Raw genomic sequence first — 8,683 nt, forward strand, 5'->3', positions numbered from 1 at the left:
GCTGTGTGCAGCAGGCAAGACAATGTCAGTGTTCAAAAGGTGAGAGCTTGTTGTTGTTTGTCAGAGGCTGCTCAGAGACTGAGAACAATGACCGGTCCAAATCACAAGCAGCGATAAGATCTGCTGAAGCTCAGCGCTGCTCATTTAAAAAAAAAACTAGAGTGAGGAGGGACAGAGAGAGAAGTGTTAGGGTCATAGAAACATGGAAACAAAGGAACAGGAAGAGGCAATTCAGCTCCTCAAGCCTGCTCCAGCATTCACTCAGATCTTGTCTGACCTGTACCATAATTCCACCTACCCACCTTGATTCCGTAACTGTAATAACCTTACCCAACAAAAACCTATCAATCTCAGTTTTCAAACGTTTAATTGATCCCCAGCCTCAACAGCATTTTAGGCGAGAGAGTGTTCCAGATTTCAACTATACTTTGTGTGAAGCAGTGCTTCCTGACATCACCACTGAACGGCCTAGCTCTAATTTTAAGATGATGCCCCTTGTTCTGGACTCCCCCCACCAGAGGAAATAGTTTCTCTCTATCTACCCTATTAGTTCCTTTAATCACCTGAAACACTACAATCAACCTTCTATACTCAAGGACTTACAAGCATAGACTATGCAACCTGTCCTCATAATTTAACCCTTTTATGCTGTCTAAATCTCGACTCTCAATGAGACTCTGAAACGATCTGCTCCGGTAGATGTTCTTTTATTAAGCTTTTACTTTCGGCAAGGAGAGCGTCCCGCTCAGTCAAAGGCTAAGCAGAGACTCTCTACAGAAGTACAGATCAATACAGTAAACAGGTTATGGTTTCATCATGCGTCTTTCAAGTCAGACAAAGGGACAAAGAGTTCTACAATCCTAAACTAAGTTTCTACATATTTCTAAAGTCTGGTGTAGGGAAAGACTATTGATAATACAATTGGTAGTTATTTATTTTAGACTATTTAATAAAGACTATCAGTACTGTTTGGTATGTAGATACTTCATACAGTATGTTTCTTCTGTTATCTGGTGGTCAAGCCTCCGGCCAGGTGGCTTGCATAAGGTTCCATTTACTCCTGTAAATGGTCTTTGTTTACAACGCAGATAAGCAACTGTTCTCAGTGTTTAGTCAAGGTTAACATGTTTAAGGAAGGAGTAGAGGACTTTTCTGCAGAGGATTCTGGGCGGACCGGGACTCCATTTTGTTTGTCAAAAAGGGGCACATGTAAATATATTCAGCTTTAAAAAGGTAGATTTCCACATTCCCCCCTTTTGTCCTTCACGAGGACAACTTCATCCATTCCAATCCTGCTTAGTCTTTCTATTTCCATTTGCACACAGAATCCTTCGTAGTTGTTGCTACCATAACCTTAGTAGTGGTTGCTGTTGGTAACACTGTTTTTCCCAATCTGACACAGCAGCACTTGATTGATACAAACAGAAGGTATAGGGAAAAGATTATCAGCAAGAATATGATCAGGCCCTGTACCAGGGATTTTCCCAGGGATCCTAGCCATCCGGGTGCCCAACCCCACAAAGTGGTACCGCCAAGGCCAGTAATTTGTTTGTACTCTATTACCTTCTCTCTAATAAGTCCTGACAGACTGCTGATCTTTTCTGAGTGATCCACGATGTATGTACAGCATTCCTCACCAATCAAAGTGCATGTCCCTCCTTCCTTGGCTAGGAGATAATCTAGGGCCATACGATTTTGGAGAGCCACTGTCCGAATGGCTACCACTTCATCATTTACCCTTTCGAAGGTTTGTGAGGTTGCGTTGGCTACTGATTCTACTAATTTAGCCAGTTCCCGTATTTCCCACTCGTGTGACATTGTCCCATAGGGTGGTATCATTACCTTGAATATTCCATTCAACCATGTCAAATCCCATTTAGGTCGATGGCTTTCGTAGGCGTCCCTCAGGGTCTTTGTTGTTCTAATAAAGGGTATCACATATCCTAAGTAACAGGATCCCGTCCATGATTGTGGTAACCAGGGGTACGCCTTATGACCACAGATAAAATAGGTTCCATTATAAGAAGTGAATTGCAACTTCTTCTTTGTCATCATAGGGTTGGAACCTGTCCAGGTACTCCCACTCGTCTTATTACGGACATTTGTCATGTTAAACTGACCCACATCGTGCAAGTTGTGGGGTCGAGTTATGGTAAAATTCTGGGCGCATTTGCTTTTACCCACGTTCTCGCCCCCTGCTGTGTTCCTTACTAAACATATTTTACCCATTGGGGCCCCTATAACTGAGGTTTTCGTAAGAACTAGGAATGGAGGCTGCCGAGTCCGATTATATTTGAGTTGGTACCACCCCTGGAAGGCACAAAGATTATAGCCTGCTGATTCCCATTCCGGCCTCCAATCCTCTGTACTAGTAGTGCCCCTATAGGATGTGTGCCTTTTCTGGGAGGTATTACCATGCGTATTGTTCTGACTGACTATCCACTCAGCCATGTCTGATTCGTTAAAGGGAATGGGTCTTAGAGGGATGCCTCCTTTCGAGTGAATGGGCACATGTGCACATACCCAACAGTTGGATAAATCTCTTTCTTGTGCATACTCAGGACTCAGTGCCATGAATACATTTATATGTAGTTCCCTTTGTTCACGTGTCTGTATCTCCGGTACTATCAGTAACACAAAGCATAACCCTGTTAAGCACAGTCCTGTCAGTCCCCATAGTCTGTGGAAATCTTTTCCTCTCCCTCTGGTTCCTTCGCCATTTCCTCCGGATCGGGTGCTTTTTTGCAATGGGATGCGTGGATCCATGTTGGTCTTTCTTTCATCTTGATTGCAGCCTTATTTGTCAGCAAAACCTGGTATTGTCCTTCAAATCTGGGTTGTAGACTGCTTTTACGTTTAAAAATCTTGATGTAAACGAATTCTCCGGGCTCCAGGTTATGGTACTTCGCTTCTGCTGGTTCGACTTGAGCTTCTTTTACCTGTGAATGAAAGCTGGAAATACATTTGGTTAGTGCAATACAATAATTCAACATATTTTCTTCGATTTTATGGATGCCCATTTGTTTTGCAGTAAACGGTGCTGTAAAAGGTAGCCGTTGGGGACGTCCCATAACTATCGCATGCGGTGACAGGCCTGTTGTTCTGCTAGTTGCAGATCGCATTACCATCAAGGCTAAAGGCAGCAGTTCTAGTCCAGTGTCATTGCATCGTTTCAGCAGTTTATTTTTAAGCATTCCATTATATCTCTCAACAAGTCCAGCTGATTGTGGATGATAACTGCAATGAAAATGTTGGTTAATCTTTAAGGCTTTACACATTTCTTTTATGACAGTTCCAGTAAAATGAGACCCATTATCACTTGAAAGTTTAACAGGAATTCCAAAGCGCGGCACAATTTCTTTCAACAAATATTTAGCAACAGTAGTGGCATCGGCCTTTTTACAAGGAAAAAATTCAATCCAGCTAGAAACACATCTACAATAACTAATACATACTTAAATCCCATACACATAGGTCATTCAATAAAATCCATTTGTAAATGTACAAAAGGTCCCGTTGGGTTTGGGTGGGAGGCAGGTTTTACCTTTTCCGTCTTACCCGGATTCATTGTCTGACGGGTAACACAATTTTCACAAATTTGTTTTGCAATTGCCGAAATACCTGGTGCATACCAAGTTGCCAAAATATAATCTGCCATTCCCCTTTTGACCGCATGTGTGAATGTATGAACACATCGGGCAATCCATGGAAGTAAGGATTTGGGTGACACCATGCGGCCGTCATGGTAAACCCATATTCCTTCTTGAGTTTTACAACATTGATCCCTTGCCCAGGTTAATACCTCATCCATACTGGCCTGTGACTGAAAGGCCAGCACATCATTAATAGTGGGCGGTTGATCAGTGGAATTATTTTCCCTTACTGGGAATGCGGATACTTCTTCCCCTTCGTCTGACAGAGCTGCTGATTTAGCTGCATTGTCAGCTCTGGCATTTCCAAGTGCTGCCTCATCCAAGTGGCCTGTATGTGCTTGGCATTTAATGCAACAACGGGTAATTGTTTACTTGCAGCACTTGGATATGGAGCAACTAGTCATTGATTATACGGACAATTGAATCCTGGGCCGAATTGTTTCGAATTTTGATTTTGTGGTCCAAATGGATTTTGAGCAGAAAATGTAGTTTGAGGTCTGGCATGTACCTGGGCTCGGGTCACATACGGATTGGGTTCTGGAGGTGGAGGAGGTGGCCCGTTACCAGCCTGTTGAGTCCAGTTATAGTTTGGTTGCTGCTGTTTTGATGGGCAATTTTTAGCCCAGTGCCCAGTCTGGCCACCATTGTAACAGACACCGGATTGTCCTCGTCCTCCACCGCCACCGCCTCTACCCCTAAAATGTCCTCTTCCACCACCCCGTCCTCTTCCCCTGCCACGTTGTGGGTAATAGGTGGGTGTTGTTGGGGCTGGTGCCGTTGGAGCTGCTCGCTCCATGAACACGGTAACCTTGCTTTTAGTTTCTCTATTTCGATCTTGTCTGTCTTTTAACATAGAAACAACCTTGGATAGCATTTCCTGTCATCATCCGAAACAAACTCATTTAAAGGGATCCCTGAGTTCAGGTCGTAGTCCGTTTACAACGGCGCTGAGCATGGGAGAATCTAATTCCTCTGTTTTCATGCCTGAACATTGGCTCGTAAGTTCTCGCACCCTCTCAACGTAATCCGCAACATCCTCATCTTTTCTTTGTGTGGTTTCCATAATTTTAGACCAATTTGTTTTCTTTGGGAACACCTTGTGTAAGGCTTCCCAGCACCTTCCGCAGAATTCCTCATTGGGTGGTCTGGTGCCGGGAGCGGTACCGACAGTTTCGCGATGTGTTTTAAAATCTTGGAATTTCATCTCGAATTCAGCAAATTTGGTGTCTTTTAACCATGCTTTTAGCAGAATTTGGCCATCTAATATGCTGGGCTCATGGCACATGACGATTACTTTTAATTGGTCTATGGCCTTTTCAAGACTGGTTTTGGGGTCTGTTAATCCTTCCACAATTGTTCTTAACTCACTTGGTGACCATGGTCGATAAACACCAACTGGTTCTCCGTTCGGAGTTGGATTGGGAAAAAGTCTCACTGGCATCGTAAGAGCGGGTGGAGGATCATCAGATCCTGTATTATTTTCAATGCGTTCCCTTTGTTCTGTCCGACTCTGTATATACCCTGCCGGACCTTCGTGGAATTGATTTGTATTATCATTGTCAGGACTGACAGGTGCTCCTGCTACTGCGCCGTTTTGTGGGCCATTTTGTGGGGCAGCCGGGGGTGCAACAGCCTGAAGTACAGGCTCTGCTTGAACTACAGGTGGAACGGCCTGATCACCTTCATTTTGGTCTTGAGCATGCCGTAGGGAGTCCAATTCTCATCCCAATCCTCATCCTCATCTTTTTTCCGATCCTTAGGGGCATTTGACGGGTGTCCTTTTCTTTGTTTAGCAACCATCATAAATGGGTTTTTATCATGTCTAGGACCATTTACCTGCTCTGTTCGTTTATTTGCTTGCTTTTTCCATTTAGTACACTGCTTGCTGACCTGTAGGCTTTTCTCATGTAGTTTTTCAGCTTCCCTTTTCCAATCCCCAAATGCCGACCAATTTACTTTCTTTTTACCTCTTCTGCCTGGGTCTCTGTCTATAAGACACTCCTCTAGACATGTTATTCTTTCTAAAGTAAAGGAACGATCAGGTCGAAATGGCCTGTTTCCATCCTTAGTCCATTTTGTCCAATTTTGTCAGTGGTCAATTGAAGACTGACCAGAATTCCGGAGCATAAAATAGGCTGGCGTTCCCATTGGTGGTGTTTTACTTGCTCCGGCACCCATTCTGATTGATTGAGAGTTTTTACAGTTTCTGATCTCACAATCCTTTTCGCTCAACTGAGTTCTCTACGCCCACTTCTCCTGGCCATCACGTGGCCTAAAAAGGCTCTTAATTCAGGCTCAGTCTGGGTGTGTGAGATATGTTGACACGAACCAACTGCAGTGGATCAATTAGGCACTGTTTCCTTTCTTAATCAAAGAATGTTTTTCCGAATCACAATTTTCCCTAGTGTCTCTTCCCGGTTCTTCAATTGCAATGTCACACAAAAGTATTGAACACAACAGTATAACAAGGACAACTAGGACAAACAACATCCACGCGGGTATACAAATTATAGCCTTAAACTCTATCTAAACAAATAGTCAATTCTCAGTCTGCATTGTATGCCGCTACAGACCGAGTCCTTAACTTATCCTAATTTATTAAAAAAGAAATCTTATTCATCTCTATGTTCCTATCAAACAAGTATCCTGTCCCTTCACGGACTTGTCTTATCCTATCACACAAGGATAATTATCCTATCACACAAGGATAATCGATCGATTTCTATAGCGCTCTTCTTACCTTCAACTAATGAAAATCTCCCCGGGCTGTTTCAAGACCGGATATTTTCAGGATCAGATCCCTTCTGCCTCTAGGCTGAAAAGGAAATGATTACAAAAATAACTTGAGATCTTAGATTTCGAGTCTCGTAGATCGCAGTACCTCCGCTGTGGACAACAGATTACATATGCAGTTCAACGGCAAAGAGACTCTTTGTGAACAAAAAGGCTCACCTTATTCTGGCCAGTTAAGCCCTTCACTGAAGAGGCAATATGCCAGTATCTGTTCGCTCACAGACTAGAGAGTAAGCGATCTCGGTGGAAACTCCAAGAAGTAACTGTCGAAATCTCGACTCTCAATGAGACTCTGAAACAATCAGCTCCGGTAGATGTTCTTTTATTAAGCTTTTACTTGCGGCAAGGAGAGCGTCCCGCTCAGTCAAAGGCTAAACAGAGACTCTCTACAGAAGTACAGATCAATAACATATTTATACAGTAAAGTAAACAGGTTATGGTTTCATCATGTGTCTTTCAAGTCAGACAAAGGGACAAAGAGTTCTTCAATCCTTAACTAAGTTTCTACATATTTCTAAAGTCTGGCGTAGCGAAAGACTATTGATAATACAATGGGTAGTTATTTATTCTAGACTATTTAATTAAGACTATCAGTGCTGTTTGGAATGTAGATACTTCATACAGTATGTTTCTTCTATTATCTGGTGGTCAAGCCTCTGGCCAGATGGCTTGCGTAAGGTTCCCTTTACTCATGTAAATGGCCTTTGTTTACAACGCAGATAAGCAACTGTTCTCAGTGTTTAGTCAAGGTTAACATGTTTAATGAAGGAGTAGAGGACATTTCTGCAGAGGCTTCTGGGAGGACCGGGACTCCAGTTTTTTTGTTAAAAAGGGGCGCATGTTCAGCTTTAAAAAGGTAGATTTCCACAATGCCCGGTATCAGTCTGGTGAATTTGCGCTGAGCTCCCTCCAAGGCCAATATATCCTTCCTGAGGTGCGGGGCCCAGAATTGGACACAGTTACTCCAGATTATGGCGTACTAGGAGAGTGTTTGTTTAACCAGGACAGGGGACACTGGGAGTCCCCGGATGTCACTGTCCCAGACACAGACTGCTGCTCACCCACTTACACTGGGCCTGTAAAGGGACTGCAATGGTCTCTGTATTGACATTGAAAGTCAAGCATCACCAAGGCTGGAACTTTAATGGACACTGAGTGTCATCGAGAGAATGGTTAGAGGTTGAATCTCTCCCGTGTCAGTGATGTGTCAGTGTTGAGGTGATGCTGAGAGGGCATTTTAGGGTCATAGAAACGGGCAGAAGCAGAATGATCCAGAGAGGCAAATGGAAGGGCATCCATCTTTGTTTTCTTTACACACCAGAGGCTAAGACAATGTCAGCGTGTAAAAGTGTGAGTTTGTTGTGAGGTGATGCATTTTGCTAGGAGGCATGAGGAGAGGCAATGTGAACTAAATGGTCCAATTATATCGTGGGTGCAGAAAAAGAGAGTCCTGTGGTGTATAAATACAAACCTTGGAAGGACGAGTTGACAAGACTTTTAGAAAAGCATACAGGATCCGAGGCATTATTAATAGAGGCACAGTGAACAAAAGCCAGGAAGTAATTGCTCAACCTTTATATAACAGTGGTCCGGCCCCAGCTGGAGTATTGTGTCCTGATCTGGGCATCACATCTTAGGCAGCTTATCAAGATCTTGGCGAGGGTGCAGAGGATTTATACTAGAATGGTAGCAGATATGAGGGTCTTCAATTATGCCACCACTGCAATGTGGTTGACTTTTAACTGCGCTCTGAAATGGCCTAGCAAGCCACTCAGTTGTAGCAAACTGTAAGAATTCGCAATAATTTACAGTTCTGAAGATTCATTTTTTTGATTAAAATATCCCTGGGCAATGTGCTTTTAAATTTCCAGGGATAAAAATGACTGTCGCACCACATGGCCGAATGACAAAAGAGGTTTGGAATGCAGCTTTCTGTGTCTGGAAGTAAGGTTCAATGAAGGCAAAGGACATCTAAACTGCAGAAGAGACTTTTGTATCTTGAATGGGAAGCGTTAACATTTGAATGGATTTTAAATCAGCCCAGTACTGGACAATAGAGCAGTTGTATCTCCCTTTTGTTTCAGCACAGGGAGCTCCGAAAATCACATTAACTCAATCCAACCACTTTGAGTTAGCTTATCACAGCTTTCTCTTGTGTATTGGACCCTTTTGGGTGGGGAATTTTGCACACAGCCTTGCAAAGCAGGACGGGAGGGGCTCACCAGATATAAAGATAG

The 8,683-nt window shown here is 43.3% G+C and overlaps 1 pseudogene; it reads right to left on the reverse strand.

Annotated features, from left to right (window-relative positions):
- Positions 1–631: 631 nt before the first annotated feature.
- Positions 632–3,848, reverse strand: LOC147091176 (uncharacterized; annotated as a pseudogene).
- Positions 3,849–8,683: the final 4,835 nt, after the last annotated feature.

This window comes from Somniosus microcephalus, unplaced genomic scaffold (assembly GCF_052327205.1).
Source record: "Somniosus microcephalus isolate GS21.2 unplaced genomic scaffold, FLI_Smic_1.0 unresolved_chr3, whole genome shotgun sequence".
Classification (NCBI taxonomy): domain Eukaryota; kingdom Metazoa; phylum Chordata; class Chondrichthyes; order Squaliformes; family Somniosidae; genus Somniosus; species Somniosus microcephalus.